Source organism: Gossypium raimondii, chromosome 13 (genome assembly GCF_025698545.1).
Source record: "Gossypium raimondii isolate GPD5lz chromosome 13, ASM2569854v1, whole genome shotgun sequence".
NCBI classification, from domain to species: Eukaryota; Viridiplantae; Streptophyta; class Magnoliopsida; order Malvales; family Malvaceae; genus Gossypium; species Gossypium raimondii.
Window position 1 is genome coordinate 9,395,042 of NC_068577.1, and position 18,851 is coordinate 9,413,892.

General features: G+C 34.5%; 1 non-coding gene across 1 annotated transcript; it reads left to right on the forward strand.

Moving 5' to 3' along the window:
* Positions 1-6,038: 6,038 nt before the first annotated feature.
* Positions 6,039-6,145, forward strand: LOC128036322 (small nucleolar RNA R71). Its single transcript, XR_008193120.1, has one exon. It is a non-coding gene; the product is annotated as a small nucleolar RNA R71 (small nucleolar RNA).
* The last annotated feature ends 12,706 nt before the right edge of the window (positions 6,146-18,851 follow it).

Consider the following 18,851-nt stretch of genomic DNA (forward strand, 5'->3'; position numbering starts at 1 on the left):
CGAGATGGTGGAACTATGTGAGATAGGCATAAAACTGTAGCGAACGAAATAAAACCATACCTTTGCTACTCGTTTTAAGTATTCTCTTCAACAAGAATGGCTCCCATACTTTCTTATAATCCATTGGGATCCCAGATTTGTCACAACATCAAGCACTTGTTGAAGAAAATTCCATTTGATATTGTTCATCATAGGGTAGTACTCATCTTCTTCAACATCAGGTAAATTAAACAAATCATTAATGGACTTAGAAGTAAGAGGTACCTTTTTCTTTCGAAAAATGACTTCAGTAGCATCTTGCGTAGTCAAACTAGCATAGAATTCTTGAACTAGTTCATCATCGGGTAATGAAAGAGCATCTCAAAATCGTTACCACTTGAAAGCATTGATTTTCTTTCTAATCAGTATAGGAACAACCATCAAATCATTACTCTTCAAGTCAAAAACTTTTCTCGGCATCATAGGTTGATGGTTGAAGATTGAATCAAATCTCTCTATCACTTCTTCATTGATCAAAATCGGGTTTTCAGGAGTAGTCTTTGAAGATCTGGGTCTTTTGCGAGATATGGTTTCTTTTCCTAAAAATTCAGCAAAGTTTCTGGACAAAAGAGAAAAGCAAAATCGGGAAAGTGGGTAGAACTTGCTACGGCAAAAATCTTGCAACGGCAAAAGGGAATTTTGGCAAAAAGGGACGAAAACTAGGGTTTCTTTCGAGATTTGAGGTTGACAGTACAAAAATGAGATTTAGGTATTTTAGGGTGTAAGAAAATTGCTTTGAGGGATATGAAGATTAGTAGAATGGAAATGGGTTTATATAGTAAAAATTAAGGCAACATGTAGCAAAAAATTAGCTACATTAGGGTTACTTGGGCGACAAGCAATGGGTGTGATGGTAAGGCATGGATTTTTCCCTCCTTTTTGTTGTCTTGGGCCTCAAACTCAAACTGTATCTTACTAAAAAAAACTGATTAGTACTTGGGCCAAATTTGACCTCCTTTATTAACATAAAAATTTAAAATTTAAACAGAACAAATGAAATTAAAAAAAAATTTAAGTATTAATTAGAAATTTTCTTCTTAAAAAATTACATTAAATTAATTCCCAGGAAAGGTTGGAGGGGTCACAGTAGTCCCGCTTAAGTTTCAATCTCCTTAGACAGAATTAATTAAATGTAATAAGTTAAGAAAATAAGTTATAATTATTTATTTATTTACAAAATGAGTTCATGAAAAATTAAAGGTTTGTTAATTTGAGCGAGGATTCAACTTGCTCAACTTCACCATCCCAGTCGTGTTTGAGACGTTGACCATTAACTTTAAATGTACCTCCGTAATTGTTGTATAAATCAATAGCTCCTTAAGGATAAACTCAATAGATGGTATAAGGTCCTTTCCATTGAGATTTAAGCTTCCGAGGAAATATCTTCAACATTGAATTAAACAACAAAACTTTCTGACCCTCTTTAAACTTGCAAGGTTGTATATGACTATCATGCCATCTCTTTGATCTTTCTTTACACATTTTGGCATTCTCATAGGAAAACAACCTCAGCTCTTCCAACTCATCAAGTTGTAACATCCTTTTCTCACCGGCTTGCATAAGATCAAAGTTCAACTGCTTCAAAGCCCAGTGAGTTTTATTCTCCAACTCTAATGGAAAATGACATGCCTTTCCAAAGACTAACCAATAAGGAGTCATTCCTAATGCAGTCTTAAATGTTGTTCGATAAGACCATAATGCATCATCGAGGCTTCAAGACCAATCTTTTCTGCTAGGGCGTACTACCTTTTCAAGGGTACCTTTGATTTCGCGATTCACTCTTTCAACTTGCCCATTAGACTGGGGTGATAGGCAGTAGCAATCTTGTGTTTCACATCATATTTTTCAAGCAACCACTTAAGCCATATTTTCACAAAGTGAGAACCTTCATCACTAATAATAGCTCTTGGTGTCCCAAATCGTGTAAACACATGCTTATGTAGGAATCGCGTGACTACCTTAGCATCATTTGTAGGGTATGCTTCAGCTTCAACCCACTTGGATACATAGTCCACAGCAACTAAGATGTATTTGTTCCCATACAAAGAAGGAAACGAGCCTAAGAAGTCAATGCCCCATATGTCGAACAATTCAATCTCCAAAATGTTTTTCAAGGGAATCTCATTCCTCCTTGATATATTTCTAGTCTTTTGGCATTTATCACAATTTTTCACATAAGCATAAATATCTATAAATAGTGTAGGCCAAAAGAAACTTGCTCGCAAAATCTTTGCTGCAGTACGTGAACCACCAAAGTGTCCCCCACTTGGAGATGAATGGCAATGATATAAGATCTCAACAATCTCGCTTTCACCTACACACTTTCAGATTATATTCTCTGCACATTGTTTAAACAAAGACAGATCCTTCTAAAGATAATACCGACTATCATGAAGGAATTTTTTCCTTTGTTGGTATGTCATTTCTTGAGAAATTATTCCACATGCAAGATAATTGGCAAAATCAACAAACCAGGGTATTTTATGAATTTGATTTACCTCAAATAAGTGTTCATCTGGGAAATTCTCGTTGATAGGCACACATGACTGAGTTACCTCATCTTGCTCCAACCTCGACAGATGATCAACTATTTGTTTTTTGACACCTTTTATGTCTTGGATATCAAGGTCAAATTCTTGGAGTAAAAGTATCCAATGAATTAGCCTTGGTTTTGTATCTTTCTTCGTGAGCAAGTATTTAATGGCCGCATGGTCAGTAAATACTGGAACTTTGGTACCTATAAGATATGAGTGGAATTTGTCAAAAGAAAAAACTATCTCGAAGAGCTCCTTTTCGATTACCGTATAATTGCGTTGGGCTCCCGTCAAAGTTCTATTTGTATAGTAAATAGGGTGAAACACTTTATTTCTTCTTTGACCCATCACAGCTCCAACGACATAGTCACTTGCATCGCACATCAACTCAAAAGGTGAGTTCCAATCAGGTGTAACGATTATTGAGGCTGAGATTATCTGATTCTTTAGCTCTTCAAAAGCTTCCAAACATGCTTTGTTGAAATCAAACATTGTATCTTTCTCTATCAACAAACACAACGGTTTAGAAATTTTTGAAAAATCTTTGATAAACCTTCGATAAAAACCAACATGGCTTAAGAAACTTCTGATTCCTCTCACATTCATTGGGGCCGGTAATCTTTCAATTACGTCCACATTTTCTTTATCGACTTCAATTCCCTTTTTTTAGGATCTTATGACCTAAGACAATCCCTTCCTTGACCAAAAAATGACATTTTCCTAATTAAGGACAAGATTCGTCTCTTCGCATCTCTTCAGTACCTTAGCCAAATTACTCAAACAGATATCATAAGTGTTACCAAAAACAGAAAAATCATCCATGAAAACCTCAACAAAATTTTCAACCATATCAGTAAATATTGCCATCATGCATCGTTGAAAAGTTGCAGGTGCATTGCATAAACCAAAAATTATTTACCTAAAAGCAAACGTACTGTATGGAAAAGTAAAGGTTTTTTTATGTTGGTCCTCCGGGGCTACAACTATTTGGTTATATCCTGAATAGCCATCTAAAAAATAATAGAATTCATTACCTTCCAGTCGATCTAACATCTGATCCATAAAAGGCAACGAAAAATGGCCCTTTCGAGTGGCTTTGTTCAACTTTCTGTAATTAATACAGATTCTCCATCCGGTAACAGTTCTTGTTGGAATTAACTCGTTATGCTCATTTTTAACAATTGTGATTCCACCTTTCTTTGGCACACACTGCATCAGACTTACCCATGAGCTATCTGAAATAGGATAGATGATTCCTGTATCTAACCATTTGATCAATTCCTTTCTCACAACTTCTTTCATAATAGGATTGAACCTCATTTGCCTATCAATTTGAGCTCTTTCACCTTCTTCTAAAACGATTTTATGCATGAAAAAAAAGAAGGGCTTATACCTCGAATATTAGCTATGGTCCAACCAATTGCTTTCTTAAATTTCTTTAGAACAACAATTAGTTGCTCCTCTTGATCTTTTGTCAGTTCCGCTGAAATAATCACAGGTAAAGTAGAACAATCACCTAAATAAACGTATTTCAAATGCAAAGGAAGTACCTTTAGTTCGAGTTTAGGTGGTTCTTCAATTGACAACTTGGGTTGCACAAATTCTCTAACTTCCAACTCCAACGGTTCAAACCATGTGGACTGAATAAAATTTCCCGGATTGACTTCCATTAAAGCCAAATTTTCTTCACCTTCTTCATCCTCCAAAGGGTTAAGATCTAAGGCTTTCTCCAATAGGTCTTTTTCAAAAATTTTTTCCATAGAAACCAAGGTTTCTATCTCTTCCATAACTGAACACTCTTCTACCGGATCGAGAAATTTCATCGCTTTAAGAATGTTAAAGGTTACCTGATTGTTTTGAACTCGCAAGGTGAGTTCTCCTTTCTGCACATCAAATAACGTTCTTCCCGTGGCTAAGAAAGGTCTCCCAAGGATGATCGACACTTCTTTGTCTGCTTCAAAATCTAAGACAATGAAATCAGCAGGAAAAATAAATTTATCGACTCTTACCAAAACATCCTCGATCTTTCCTTCGAGATATTCTAAAGATCGATCCGCTAGCTGAAGCATCACAGTTGTAGGTCTTACTTCGCCTATCCCTAACATCTTCAAAAGAGACTTAGGCATCAAGTTGATACTCGCTCCTAAGTCACACAAAGCTTTACCACAATAAGATTCACCAATGTTACAAGGTATAGTAAAACTTCCTGGGTCTTTCAATTTCAGTGGTAATTTGTTTTGTAGGAACGCACTGCACTCCTCTGTCAAGGAAACAGTCTCATACTCACTCAATCGTTTCTTCTTGGACAATATATCCTTCATAAACTTCACATAATTCTAAATTTGTGCTAAAGCCTCCACCAATGGAATATTGACGTGTAACTGCTTCAGAACATCCAAAAACTTCTTGAATTGCACCTCTTGTTTTTACTTGTTTTGCTGCAATCTTTGCGGATATAGAGGTGATGGAACTTTCGGTTGAACCGAACAACTTTTCTGAGTAGGTAAATCTACATCCAAAGAAGATGTTAAAATATCTAAATTCACTAAGTCAGGGTTTACCTTGTCAGACTTTGTAGATTCTGATTCTTTTGGTGTAGGAACTTCAACAGCTGTTTGATTCTTCTCAACTAGCTTATCTTCAACATCAATCAATCAGGGTTCTAGAATTTTACCACTTCGCAATGCCATTGCCTTGATATGTTTTTTACCCAAATTTCTTAGATTCTCAATATCACTCAGCAAGGTTCCTTGTGGTCTATTACGTAGGTCTGTAGCTAAGTAAGCCATTTGGTTTTCCAAATTTTTCAGTGTTTCTGCTTGGCTTCGGATCAAAGCGTCTTTGCCATGTACGCTTTCAACAAGTTCTCTAAACTGTTTGATGTTTTAGCTTGAGGTGGTTTTGGAGTTTACTGATTAAACCCTTGAGATTGGTTTGGTCTTTGCTACAATAAGTTGTTCTTCGATCCATTTCCTTGGTTGCTCCAAGAAAAGTTAGGATGATTACACCATAAAGGTTTGTAGAAGTTAGACTGGGGTCCTTGTCCACTCCTGTTTTGATATTGGTTCCCCATATAGTACACTGACTCAAGATTTGATGGATAATTCTCAAAAGAATGACCTTCCCCACAGTACACACAAGAAACTACTTCAAATGAACTTGGTGGCTGAGCTGCAGAATTATTAGTAGTATTAGCGGTTAACTGTTTTGTCATAAAGGAAATAGACGATACCTGAGCTGATAACGAAGTGAGGGCATCAATTTTATAAACTCTGGCTACATGTCTTCCTGAAGCTGTTTGATTTGTCGGCCATTGATAGTTATTACTTGTGATCCTCTCGATGATCTCATAGGCCTCATTATAAGACTTAGACAAAATTGCACCATTCGTGGAAGCATCTACCATCAATCTTGTATGTGCATTGAGTCCATTATAGAAATGTCTCCAATTCGATAAAATGAGGAATCCCATGATGAGGACACTTATGAAGTAACTCATTGAATCTCTCCCAAGCCTCATACAAAGACTCGTCATCCAATTGTTGGAAAGTTCTGATCTCGTTCCTTAACTTAGCATTTTTTCTAAGTGGGAAATACTTAACCAAAAATCTCTCTATTAATTCTTACCATATAGATATGGAACTTGGTGGCAATGAATTGAGCCATGCTTGTGCTCGATCTTGCAACGAGTACGGAAACAACTTCAACCTCAGTGCGTCTTCAGTCACACTGGCTATCTTGCATGAATCTCTCACCTCCATAAATAATCGAAGGTGGAGATATGGATCTTCCATGGGCATACCACTAAATTGACCCACTATTTGTAGGATTTGAAACATCATTGGATTCAAACTGGGTTGCCTCAATATCTGGACTTCTAATTCCTAGGTTTAACTTACTAAAAAGTGGCACAGCATATTGTCTGATGCATCGATCCCTATCATCGACAATGAGGATAGGATTTCGTACATGATCGGCTTCATTACCTTGGTCTTGATTCTGATTTCCAAGGTCCATCTCAACTTGTCTTTGAGCTATTCGTTCATGTCTTCTTTGTCTAAAAGTTTGCTTAATTTCAAGGTCTATAGAGATTAAATCGATAATTCGATCTATGCTCATAAACACCTAAAAAGTAAATCACAAAAATTAAAAAGAATAAGTTAGTAATGTTAGAAATAAATCAAATTGAAATAAATAATTTCACGAAAAAAAATGACTATGGCAACAATTGACAATCCTTGGCAACGACGCCAAAAACTTGTAACGCGTAGGTTTGTGCAAGTGTAAACAGTCGTTATCAAGTAATAAGTAAGTATCGAGTTATCGTCTCCACAAGGATTGTTGTAATGCTGGGGTTTGTGCAAGTGTACACAGTCGTCATCAAGTAATAAGTAAGTATTGAGTTATCGTCTCCACAGGGATTGTATTTGTGCTAAGTCACTCAATTTGTAAAATTATATTAACAATTTGGTAAATAAAAACACAATATAGTTGAGAAGTGGTGATTAAAATATATTAAAGTAAATGCAATTATCCCTAATGCAATTTATCCTAAGTATGCAAACTATATGAATGAAATAGATTTTAGTAAAATTAAACACTATTTGCAATAATTATAACATAAATAAACTAGGACAATTAATTTAATTAAACCCAATTTATTATCAACATGCTTAATAACATTCGAAAAAGTATTCCATGGCAACTCGATCTTTCATGAGTTTGGAAACCACATTAGGTCCTTTCGGAATCCTTTACTTAGTAAATACACAATTTATTGATCCTTATTTACTAAAGGGTTTCTTAGCATTCGTATGAGGTAATAGGGATGTGTTAGGTTTGAAACAATTTAATCACACAAATATAAAAACTATGCAGATAACAGAGCTTGGTTAGAGTTGTTATGCAACCTACAATTCAATCAGGTTAGGATTTAAATTGAGCATGCACATTTAAATTATGCGTCTATTAGCCGTCGTCTGGTTAGGATCGCTCAGCTAATTTAGGTGCATTTCAATCACTTATGAACGAAATACATACTTGATTTTAATTGAAAACATGATCGATTGAGGCACAAACATTATAAGCATGAATCAAACAAATGTTATTTAATCAAAATAATCATCCTAGCTTAAATAAAATTAAGCTATCATTGTTGCAAACAAGAACAAAGAACACATAGAAAACATCTTTAAATTAAATTTAAAGAAAAGAAAGATTAAACCTAATTCACAGTGGCTGTCACCCAAGACTTTGACTAGCGAGGCTCCTTCGCTTCTTTGCGTTGCTCCATTGCTGATTGCACTCCAAGGTACCCGACCTAGGGTTATTTAAGAGGCTTAATTGCTAAAATTCTTATGTAAGGATGATGATGGGGAAAGATAGCTAAAAGAGTTCAGAGAATGATGAATGAGTGAGAGATGATGTGATGAGGGATGATTGAAAAAATGAGAAATGAGCTTTTATTTATAGGTGAGGCAAGGGAGCTAGTTTGCTAAAAATAGGAGTGTTCATCCGTTGAAACTTCCTCCAAGAGTGGCCGACCATGAATTGAGGAAAGGTGGCTGATTTTTCCTTAATTTTTGGTCAATTTGAGTGCCACAACAACTCCGGACTAAGACTCGGTCATCAGCAAATCTTTGGGAAAATCTCCAATTTCTTTAACTCTTCAAGGACTTTGTATAATTAAATCAAAAAAATGGTTTATGACATCCATGTGCAGCCAAAAATTGGGTTGACTTCGTCCCCAATTTGGACGGTTTTGCAATTAGAAGAAAACTCTCAGACCTGTCGAAAACCAATAGATAGTTTAGAGAACCAAATAATATAATTTAACAACGTTAATTAATCAATTTACTTAATTAATTAAAACCCAATTTATTAATGAAATATTAAAATGAATTATTAAATATAACTTTATATTTTATTATTTAATTTAATCATGCATGACGCACTTTATAGCTTAAAAATATAATATGATCAAATTAATATAAAATAAGCCATTTTATGCATGAAAACTATATAATAAAGTATAAAATCACATTTTAATAATTTCTATGTCCTAATTTCATATTTTCTCATATGTCATTAATTTATTAAACAATTACTTGGTTTTAACAACAAATTTAAGTAAAAGGTAATGAATTATATAGGAAAAATCCTATATATTTTTCAGTTTACAATTGTATTTGTGCTAAGTCACTTCATTTGTAAAATTACCTTAACAATTTGGTAAATAAAAACACAATATAGTTGAGAAGTGGTGATTAAAATATATTAAACTAAATGCAATGATCCCTAATGCAAATTATCCTAAGTATGCAAACTATATGAATGAAATAGATTTTAGTAAAATTAAACACAATTTGCAACAATTATAACATAAATAAACTAGGACAATTACTTTAATTAAACTCAATTTATTATCAACATGCTTAATAACATTCGGAAAAACATTCCATGGAAACTCGATTTTTCATGAGTTTGGAAACTAGATTAGGTCATTTCGGAATCCTTTACTTAGTAAATAAGATTTTACTGATCCTTATTTACTAAGGGTTTCTTAGCATTCGTGTGAGGTAACAAGGACGTGTCAGGTTTGAAACAGTTTAATCACACAAATCTAAAAACTATGCAGATAATTGAGCTTGGTCAGAGTTTTTATGCAACCTCCAATTTAATTGGGTCAGGATCTAAATTGAGCATGCACATTTCAATTATGTGTCCATTAGCCGCCGTCTGGTCAGGATCGCTCAGCTAATTCAGGTGCATTTCAATCACGTATGAATGAAATACAGACTTGATTTTAATTGAAAACATGATCGATTGAGGCACAAACATTATAAGCATGAATCAAATAAATATTATTTAATCAAAGCAATCTTCCTAGCTTAAATAAAATTACGCTAACATTGTTGTAAACAAGAACAAAGAACACATAGCAAACATCTTTATATTAAATTAAAGAAAAGGAAGATTAAACTCAATTCAGAGTGGCTGTCACCCAAGACTCTGACTGATGAGGCTTCTTCGTTCCTTTGCTTTGCTCCTTTGCTGATGGCTCTCCAAGGTGGCCGACCAAGGGTTCTTTAAGAGGCTTAATTGCTAAAATCTCTATGAAGAGATGATGCTAGGCGTGGGAATACAAAATACTAAGAGAATTTGGAGAAAAGAGAGAATGATGAATGATGAGAATGAATAAGGAATGATTGAGGGATGCTTGAGGGATGGTGAGTGAAGGAATGAGAGGGTCTTATTTATAGGTGAGGAGAGGGGGATAGTTTCCTAAAAATAGTGGATGTTAACCTCTTCAAATCTCCTCAATTTGTGGCTAGCCATGCTTAGTGGCTTTTGAGTTGATTTTTTTAAGCAATTTTGGATGCCACACAACTTAGGACTGAGACTCGGTCAATTGTAAATCTTCGGGCAAATCTCTAATTTATTCAACACTGCAAAGACCATGTATAATTAAACCAAAGAATGGTTTAAATGGACAGCCTTGTGTAGTCGAATATTAGGTTGACTTGGTCTCCAATTTGGGCAGTTTTGTAATCCAGCAAAGCTATCAGACCTATCCAGAACAAATCAACAAGTTAGAGGACCAAAGAATAAAATTTATCCAATTTAATTAATTAACTAAAACCCAAATTATTAATGAAATATTTGAAAACGAATTATTAAATATAATTTTATATTTTATTATTTAATTTAATCATGCACGGCCCACTTTATGTCTTAAAATTATAATAGATTCAAATTAATATAAAATAAGACATTTATTGCATGAAAACTATATAATAAAGCATAAAATCACATTTTAATAATTTTTATGTCCTAAATTCAAATTTTCACATATTTCATTAATTTATTAAACAATTATTTAGTTTTAACAATTGATTTAAGTAAAAAGGTGATAAATTACATAGGAAAAATCCTATATATTTTTCCGTTTACACATGTCCCATTGAATGGAGCACAACTTGACATTCCCTGATCTTTCCACGTGTCTCAAGGCCTCAACACCCAAAATCACAGAAAACTTATAGGTGAGTACTCAAAATCCTTTGGTATACCAATATATCCAACATATAAGCTCGTAGAGGAGCTCACATAGAATACTTATCACATAAGCTTGTAGAGGAGCTCATATAGAATACTTATCACATAGGCTCGTAGAGGAGCTCGTACAAAATACTTATTAGTTTCAGCTCACATAAAGAGCTCGCAAAGCATGACTTGTAAAATCATAGTTTGTAAAGAAAAAACTGTATTTTAAAAACATATCTTAAAACATAGACTCGTACAGGAGCACACATAAAACATAGCTCGAAAAACATAACTTAAAAATAGAGTCTCAGAACTTGAAAACAGACTTTTATGGGAAAGCATACTCTTGGAACTTAGTTTAAAATTCTTGAAAAACATGACAGTTCTTACGTAAGTAACGAACCCTGAATACTCACTTTGGAAAACATGATAGTTGGTACACATAAGATGATTCTTGCACATGATCTGACTAAGAAACTAAACAAGCTTGGGTTTTCCTTTGTCCTTGCTGGTAGATTGTCCGGCTGGTTCACAATATTCATAAACAGAAATTACTAAGCAGATATAATTATACACAAACACACGAGGAAACCTAATTTCATGGACAACCAAGCCTAACAGGATAGATACTTACCCTGGTTATGACGAACTTGATTCTTAACAGAGACTTGGAAACAATATAATTAATGAGAGAATTTTCTTAGAATAAGAGTTGTATTTATAAGCAGTAAGTGACTTAGTGATCCTAGGATACGTTACTTGACTTAGGAACCCTATTCAGTTTAGAAGAAGATTACTTGCAAGAAAAGTATTCCTAGATACACCATATCTTTATTTCCTAATTGACTCGACTTTGACTAGTGAACTCCTAGTTCACAACTCAACTAGCAAACCCCCAGTTCGCCAAACAGACTGGTAAACAGTAGCTCGCTAAACCAATTGGTGAACACAACTTCCAATGAATCTAGCGAACCCCCTGTTCGTTAAACAGACTGGCGAACATAAGCTCATCAATCCAACTAGTTAACACAACTTTCAATGAATATGGCGGACCACCTTACCGCATTTTTTATGTGTATTACTTCACCAAATTTTAGGAAAACTCCTTACTAAAACTCTTTTGGCGAACTCTTTGCTAAATTTATTTGGCGAACCTCTAGTTCATCGAAACATTGGCGAACCTTTAGTTACGAGGCAAAAACTTCTAGGCCCAATCTCGGGATGTTACAAATCTCCCTCACTTAAGGCATTTCATCCTCGAAATGTTCTTCGCTAAATAGTTAAGGATACTACTGTTTCATTGATTCTTTTAAATCCCACATAGCTTTGCTGGTCTTATGGTTTTGCCACAACACTTTGACCAAAGGAATCTTCTTGTTTATCAACGCTTTCACATCGTAAGATAAAATCCTAACTGGTTTTTCTTCACATGAAAATCAGGTCAAACTTCAATGTCTTTTGCTGACACTACATAGGATGGGTCTGCACAATATTTCCTTAGCATGGATACGTGAAACACATCGTGAATTCAATCAAGTTCATGGTGTAATTTGAGTCAATATGTAATAGGACCGATTCTCTCTACCACTTCATAAGGGCCAATGAATCTCAGACTTAGCTTCCATTTACCCCAAAGCTTTAGACTTTCTTCCATGGCAATACTTTAGGAAACACATGCTCTCCTACTTGATACTCAACGTCTCGCCATTTTAGATTTGTGTAGGAATTTTAATTCTCTGAAGTAAATTTTAACCTTTTACATATAATATTCACTTTATCTTCAGTCTCGTGAACTAACTCAGGTCTAAAGATTCTCTTATCATCCAACTTAGTCTAACATAGAGGTGTTCGACACCCCCTTCCATACATTGCTTCGAAGGGAGCCATCTGAATGCTTGCTTGATAATTGTTGTTATAAACGAACTCTGCCAAAGGTAAGTAACTTTCCCAGCTTCTTGTAAACTCCAATACACATCTTAGAAGCATGTCTTCCAACACTTGTATCATCACCCTTTTAGATTGGCCATCTATTGATAAACAATACTGAATTGAAGCTTCGAACCCAAAGCTTCTTGCAAACTATTTCAAAATCTCAAAGTGAATTGAGGATCTCGGACTAAAGTATTGGAGGCTGGCGCGCCATGCAATTCAACTATCTCAGTGACATAGATCTTTGCGAGCCTTTGCAAAGTATAGCTCATACGAATAGTTAGAAAATGCGCACTCTTTGTGAGGCGATCTAGAATCACCTAAATAGTATCTTCCTTGGTCGTAGTTAGTGGAAAATCTTACACAAAATCCATGGTGTTCCTTTCCCATTTCCATTATGGAATTTTGAGTGGTTGAAGCAGTCTTGAAGGATATTAGTGCTCTACTTTACCTTCTAACAAGTTAAGCACTTCACCACAAACTATGTAACAACTCGCTTCACCTTGTTTATTAATATAAGGCATAGCTATTATTATTTTAGTTTGTTTTTTGTGTATATAAATAAACTATTTTATAGTAATGTTATTAAAATAATATGATTATTCTTAAAAGATCCTTAGTCGAGTATTATTGTAGGCTTTGTAAAACCCAAAAGTAAGGACTAGGAGTTTTAGGGTTATTTTAGGAATTTTAGTCGTAGAGTGCTTGAAATTTCATAGCATGGTAAATTGAGATTGCATTCGACTATGACATCTTAACTGTTAAATAAAATTTTTGAAAAAGTGTTCTAAAAACCCTTAATTTTGGAAAAGGGCTAATTTGTAACAAAGTCAAAACAGTGGGCATTTATGTGATACCAGCTTTTAAAACTTAACCTAAAAATCACCCTCACCTATAGTTTTCACGATAACTTCTTCCTCTCCACTCCCTTGTACCGCCTCTTGCCATTTTCTTGATCTTTAAATTAATTTTTGAGTTCCAAATCACAATACCTTGATTTTCTATCATTCCTAAGTCATTTACCATCATAAGTCTTCAAGAAAAACACCAAAAACGATATAGATTTCATCATCTTCTCCAAACGGGAGATTTTTGGATTTACGTCAAAACTCATTCATTCTCTCAAAAAAGGTAATCATTCATGGCTTCATTAGTTTTTAATGTTATTTAGACTTTAAAACTGAATTATTAGAATTCAAATCACATGTTTTAAATAAAAAGCCAAAAATCGAGCCACTAATCGTGGATTTCAGGATTGTGAGTCAAAACTTGGTTTCAAAGTGCTTTTCAACTTGTTTTAGCATGATTAGAAGGTTTCTAAACTTACTTTGAATTTTCGTTAAAGATTTCTATCATTTTAATGAATTTTGTGTAATTGACTAAAAGATGATGAAAAATGTCGATACCATGAATTGAGTAGATTTGTCTAGTTTGAAGGTTGTGAATTAGGTGTAGATGATTAATTAGATGAATGAAACTGATTCCAGGTGAAAAGATTTAGTATAAACCAAGTGATTAGAATTAAAATTTTTTTATGTTAATAGTTTAAGTTACATGGGAACTTAGCTTAAGCTTTTGCTTTAGTGGGTTTAAGGGAATCAATGGCTAAATATTTGAATGTGTTTATTGTATGAATGATGTGTGTGAAGCCCCAGATTCATTAGAGCCTAATACGAGTGAAAGAAGAGATTAGTTGAGCTTTCGGCTTTTCAGCAAAAGCATAAAGTGGCAAGTGTATAGAATTGCTACTCGTTAACATGAGTCATGTGTTATTTGGTAAAATAGATGTAGCCTAAACCTCTACTCTAAGTTTCGAGCATAAGTTTTCTTCAATCTCTAATTATCTCGTGGTTGTGTATTGTGCATGAAATGTGATAAGTGAGTATGGTGATTATTGTGCAAAGTGCAATTATATACATGAAATAAATGTGTAATATATATGTTATATGACTATGCTAGTGTTTTGCAAAAGATGCTAATATGTTGTGATAGTGCACGGATAATCAGTAAGTAATATATGTTGCTTTTCAGATATTTTGGCCTTGTAATCTTGGAACCATTGGATATAGTTGGCATGACATAAGATTGTGAGTACTCACTTATATGTATAGCGGTTTTGGGCATTGAAGCCCTGGGACATGTTTGGAGGGATAAGGGAATGAGAGTTAAGCTCCATTCAATGGGACATGTAAGGGGAAAGAAGGAGAGTGTTAGCTAAATGATTCACTTTTGGGACATGTTTGAATCTATGAGTCTATGTGGTGTAATGCATATCCGTGTATCCAATGTGTGGTGATAGAACTCACTATATGTTTCATATGCCAAGTGCCATCTTATCATAATTTGTGTAATCGTGTGGAATATGTTTTATGCTTGAATCAGTATCTATAATTTTTGAGAATGAACTATTAGATGATGAATGATTTAATACTATATGATTTTAGAGTTAAGAATAAGGTTCTTGTGAGTAAATGATTGGTTATGTTGCATGATGTTATGTTTGCGTTGTGGAAATTCTTTACATTCACTGAGCTTGTTGAAGCTCAACCACTCATTTCAACACAGGCATATTAGTGATGTCATGGTGTGGGCAGTGTGGTTACCGAGGGAGTGATCCAAGGAAGACTAGGTGTTCTATTATTTATATTCGTATTGGGGAAAAAGACAATGTGGTAGAACTATTTTGGGTTATTGATCTTTAAACATTTTATTTTGGCTTATAAGAATTTCATGTTATTTTTATGTTAGAATTTTTATACATTGATGTTGGGATAATGATTCTTGCTTGGATGATTGGACACTATAGGCTGATAAACTTAGTAATAGCATGATGAAAAAACAAAGTACTTGATGCATGTTGCTTAAGAACTATTTGGAATGAATTATTTGCTCTTCTATATTGCATTTTTAGCTCCAGTAGCAGAGGTATTGATAGTTGGCTTTGAAAATCGATACCTCTGTGAATTAAAACATGCAAGAAAACAAAATAGGGATTTGATATTGATACCTTATCTCTAGTATCGACACTCGAGATCAAAATATCGATAATTTATAGCAAGTACCGATTATTTTCAACAATTGGGATTTTTGTCCGAGAAATAGTAGGCTATTTTGGTAGCATTTTTCCAAGCGGTATCGATACTACACAAAGAAAATATCGATACTTTAATGCTAGTATTGATACTTATGAGAAATTTTATGAAATTTTGCTAAATAGCTCTTATGCATGATTCTAACTGTATGTATGACTGATTAATGAATGATTTGTTTGTAATAATGTTAATTAACTAAATTGATGACTTAAATCTGATACGGTTTAACAAAATAAGATTGGTTTGCTTGGATCTAGTTCCTATTTGATTTACATGAGATGAGACGGTCGTGTGGCATCCCATATTTGGGCTTGGCGACCAAGCTGCGTATAGGGTGTTACAGGCTTAGACAACAATAATGCATTAAGACTAAAGTGTACTTGATTGATGAAAAAGTGTTGTCATTGACATGAGATGTCAAAATCAATACATGAGTATGTGTGTAAGAGAACAACATATTGGATTGACCTGCTATGAGTATGTTTCTTGGATTATTATGTAATAGTCACAATATTACTCGTAGTGATTACTATGTATACGATGCTCAGACTTGAGATCATTATTATCCCAACATCGTGAATCGTATATTTTGATATAGTCAAACGTCCACCATAACTAGTTGTTCTATAAAGGTAGATGTTGGATATACCACAATCTATATAGTGGGGTATGGTTGATCAATATAGAATTTGTCCCTCCTACATAATGGGAGCAATATCCTTGGCCACTTGATTGAGTGAGACTAGAAATGCATGGTCATGCTCAAATAAGTTAATATGAGATGTCATACTTATTTGTTTTTCATAGTCTACTCAGGATATCAAGAAACATTAGATGAACTATGTAAGTGTGAGTACTCCATGATTTGTGTCCATTTTAGATATAAAGGACAAAAAAGGATTTAATACATGAAGGGTTAATCACAGAGAGGTTATGTCGAATCATGACTTCTTGTAACTTAGGTAGCAATGATGTATTCTTAGATGTCACTCATCTTTTGTAATATTAGAATATTTTTAGTATTACTGCTAACGTTACAAGAACCTACAGGGTCACACTCTATGGTTGAAACGAACAGAATCCAAACATAGTTTTTATTGTGTTTAGCTGTCACATGAATTAAATTGATTATATAATTAATTTAATTGGGCAGTTAAATAACGAATAAATTATATGTACAAGTATGTTGTACACATAATGAAAAATATGGTTAAATTAATATATAAATTTGATTTGTATAAAATTTAACTAAAAATATTTTATCTAAATCCTTGGTATAATTATTGTAATTATAATTTATGATCGAATATTATTATAATTACTATAATTGTAATTTTTGGTTAAACATTATTATAATTATGGTAATTATAATTATTATATTTGGTTAATTATCATGATTTGATTTATATAAAATTACCAATTATTCTCGAATTAGGATATATAGGGTTTTTAAGAAAAACCTAAGATACCCAAAATAAGATGTGTGTGAGGTCTAGCAGATGTCAAGAGATTTTTCTCTCTTTAAAAAATTTTTAGAGAGTGCTTATCGTTCGTTGTCACACTGGGTGGATTACGTAGAGGCCGAAACGTTTCGTAGCGACTTGGAATCGACATACAATTGTGTAATCTGTTTCTTCAATTTTTCAGACGATTAAAGGTAATCGTTCATATCCTTTTCACACCGATTCATTCCTTGCATATGGATCCTTGGATGTGATTACTGAACTTAATTTTTTGTTGCGCCATGGGGTGTACCGGTGATCCAACATTCCCTGCAATGTAGCTCTTTTCTGCTCAAAGTCAATCTTGACTTTATGCTTAGTCAACCAATCCACTCCCAAAATCACCCGTAGAATGACAACTCCATCAAGTTCACATAGAAAACTTGACCTTGAATCATCAATGGACACCTATGGTACACTCTATCTATGGTTTCTACCAAAATTCCCAACCCACAAGCTAGTTCGCTTAAAACATACGAGTTTGTGGAAATAAAGTCAATCAAGGAAAACAAATGAATAGTTCACAGAGTGAAGGTACCTAAAATGACTTTTGTAGCACCTTGCCCATGTGCTTCTCTCACAGCATAAACTTGTGTGAGGCCTCCTGATTCATCTTGGGTCACAATAGTGTGAGCTAAAGTCTATTTCCCAACTGAATTTGTTTCACCTCCTCTGCCTCTTTCCCATCTGTGTACCCCTATTCGCACATGGGTAGGGGTTGCATTTTGCACTTGCAATCTCTCTTTCCTTTCTGGGAAATCTTTAATCAAGTATTCCTTGGGTTCACACTTCAAACAACCCCCAGTTGTCTTACAGCACTCTCCAGGATGTCTTCTCTTAGAATACTCACAAAATGGCCAGCTCGTAGTCCTGTGCGAACCCTATTTTTCATCCTAGGTGTTGTCCTTTTTTCACGGATGATCTGTCCTAAAGCTTTGCTTAATATTCCTTCCTGAATTTTACATGTCGTGATCCCTCCTGGACACTTACTTTCCAATTCTAGCTTCGGTTCGCGAAGCCTTAATCTCTTCAATGGCTTTCGCTTTGTCGACTAATTCGTCAAAGTTCACAATATCTTGAGTCACTAGGTAGAGTTGGATATCACAATGTAGACCAAAATGAAACCTCTAACAATGGTCCTTCTCTTGTGAAATCATTTCTCTTGCATAATGGATCAGTCGCAGAAATTTAACCTCGTAGTTAGCCATCGATAGCTTACCTCGTACGAGATTAATAAACTCACACTTTTTGAGCTTCCAAATACTGTTCACCTATGAACTTCTTCTTGAAAGTTCCCAAGAAGAACTCTCATGTCAATCGATTTGCGATAGTTCCTTGCTTCATGGTATTCCACCAACAATAGGCTTCGCCAGTGAATAAGGACATAGTGCATCCTAACTTTTCCTCATCAGAACACACCATCTGCTCAAGGAATTTTTCAACACCCTCGAGCCAATACTCAACTTTTGTAGGGTTAGATCCTTTAACACCATTAAACTCTTTACTACCCAGAGTTCACGAACATTCCAATGGTAATCCATGATTTGTAGTAGCAATGTTGGCACCGATAGCTCGCTGAAATGCCCCAATCATGGCTTGCACTAATGGCTCCATGCCATCCTCCAAAACGTTAGCCCTGTGAGATCTCTCAGGTGTTGTTGAGGTCCTGTTACTTTTAGAGAGGTTTGCAGCTTCATTCATAAGGTTCA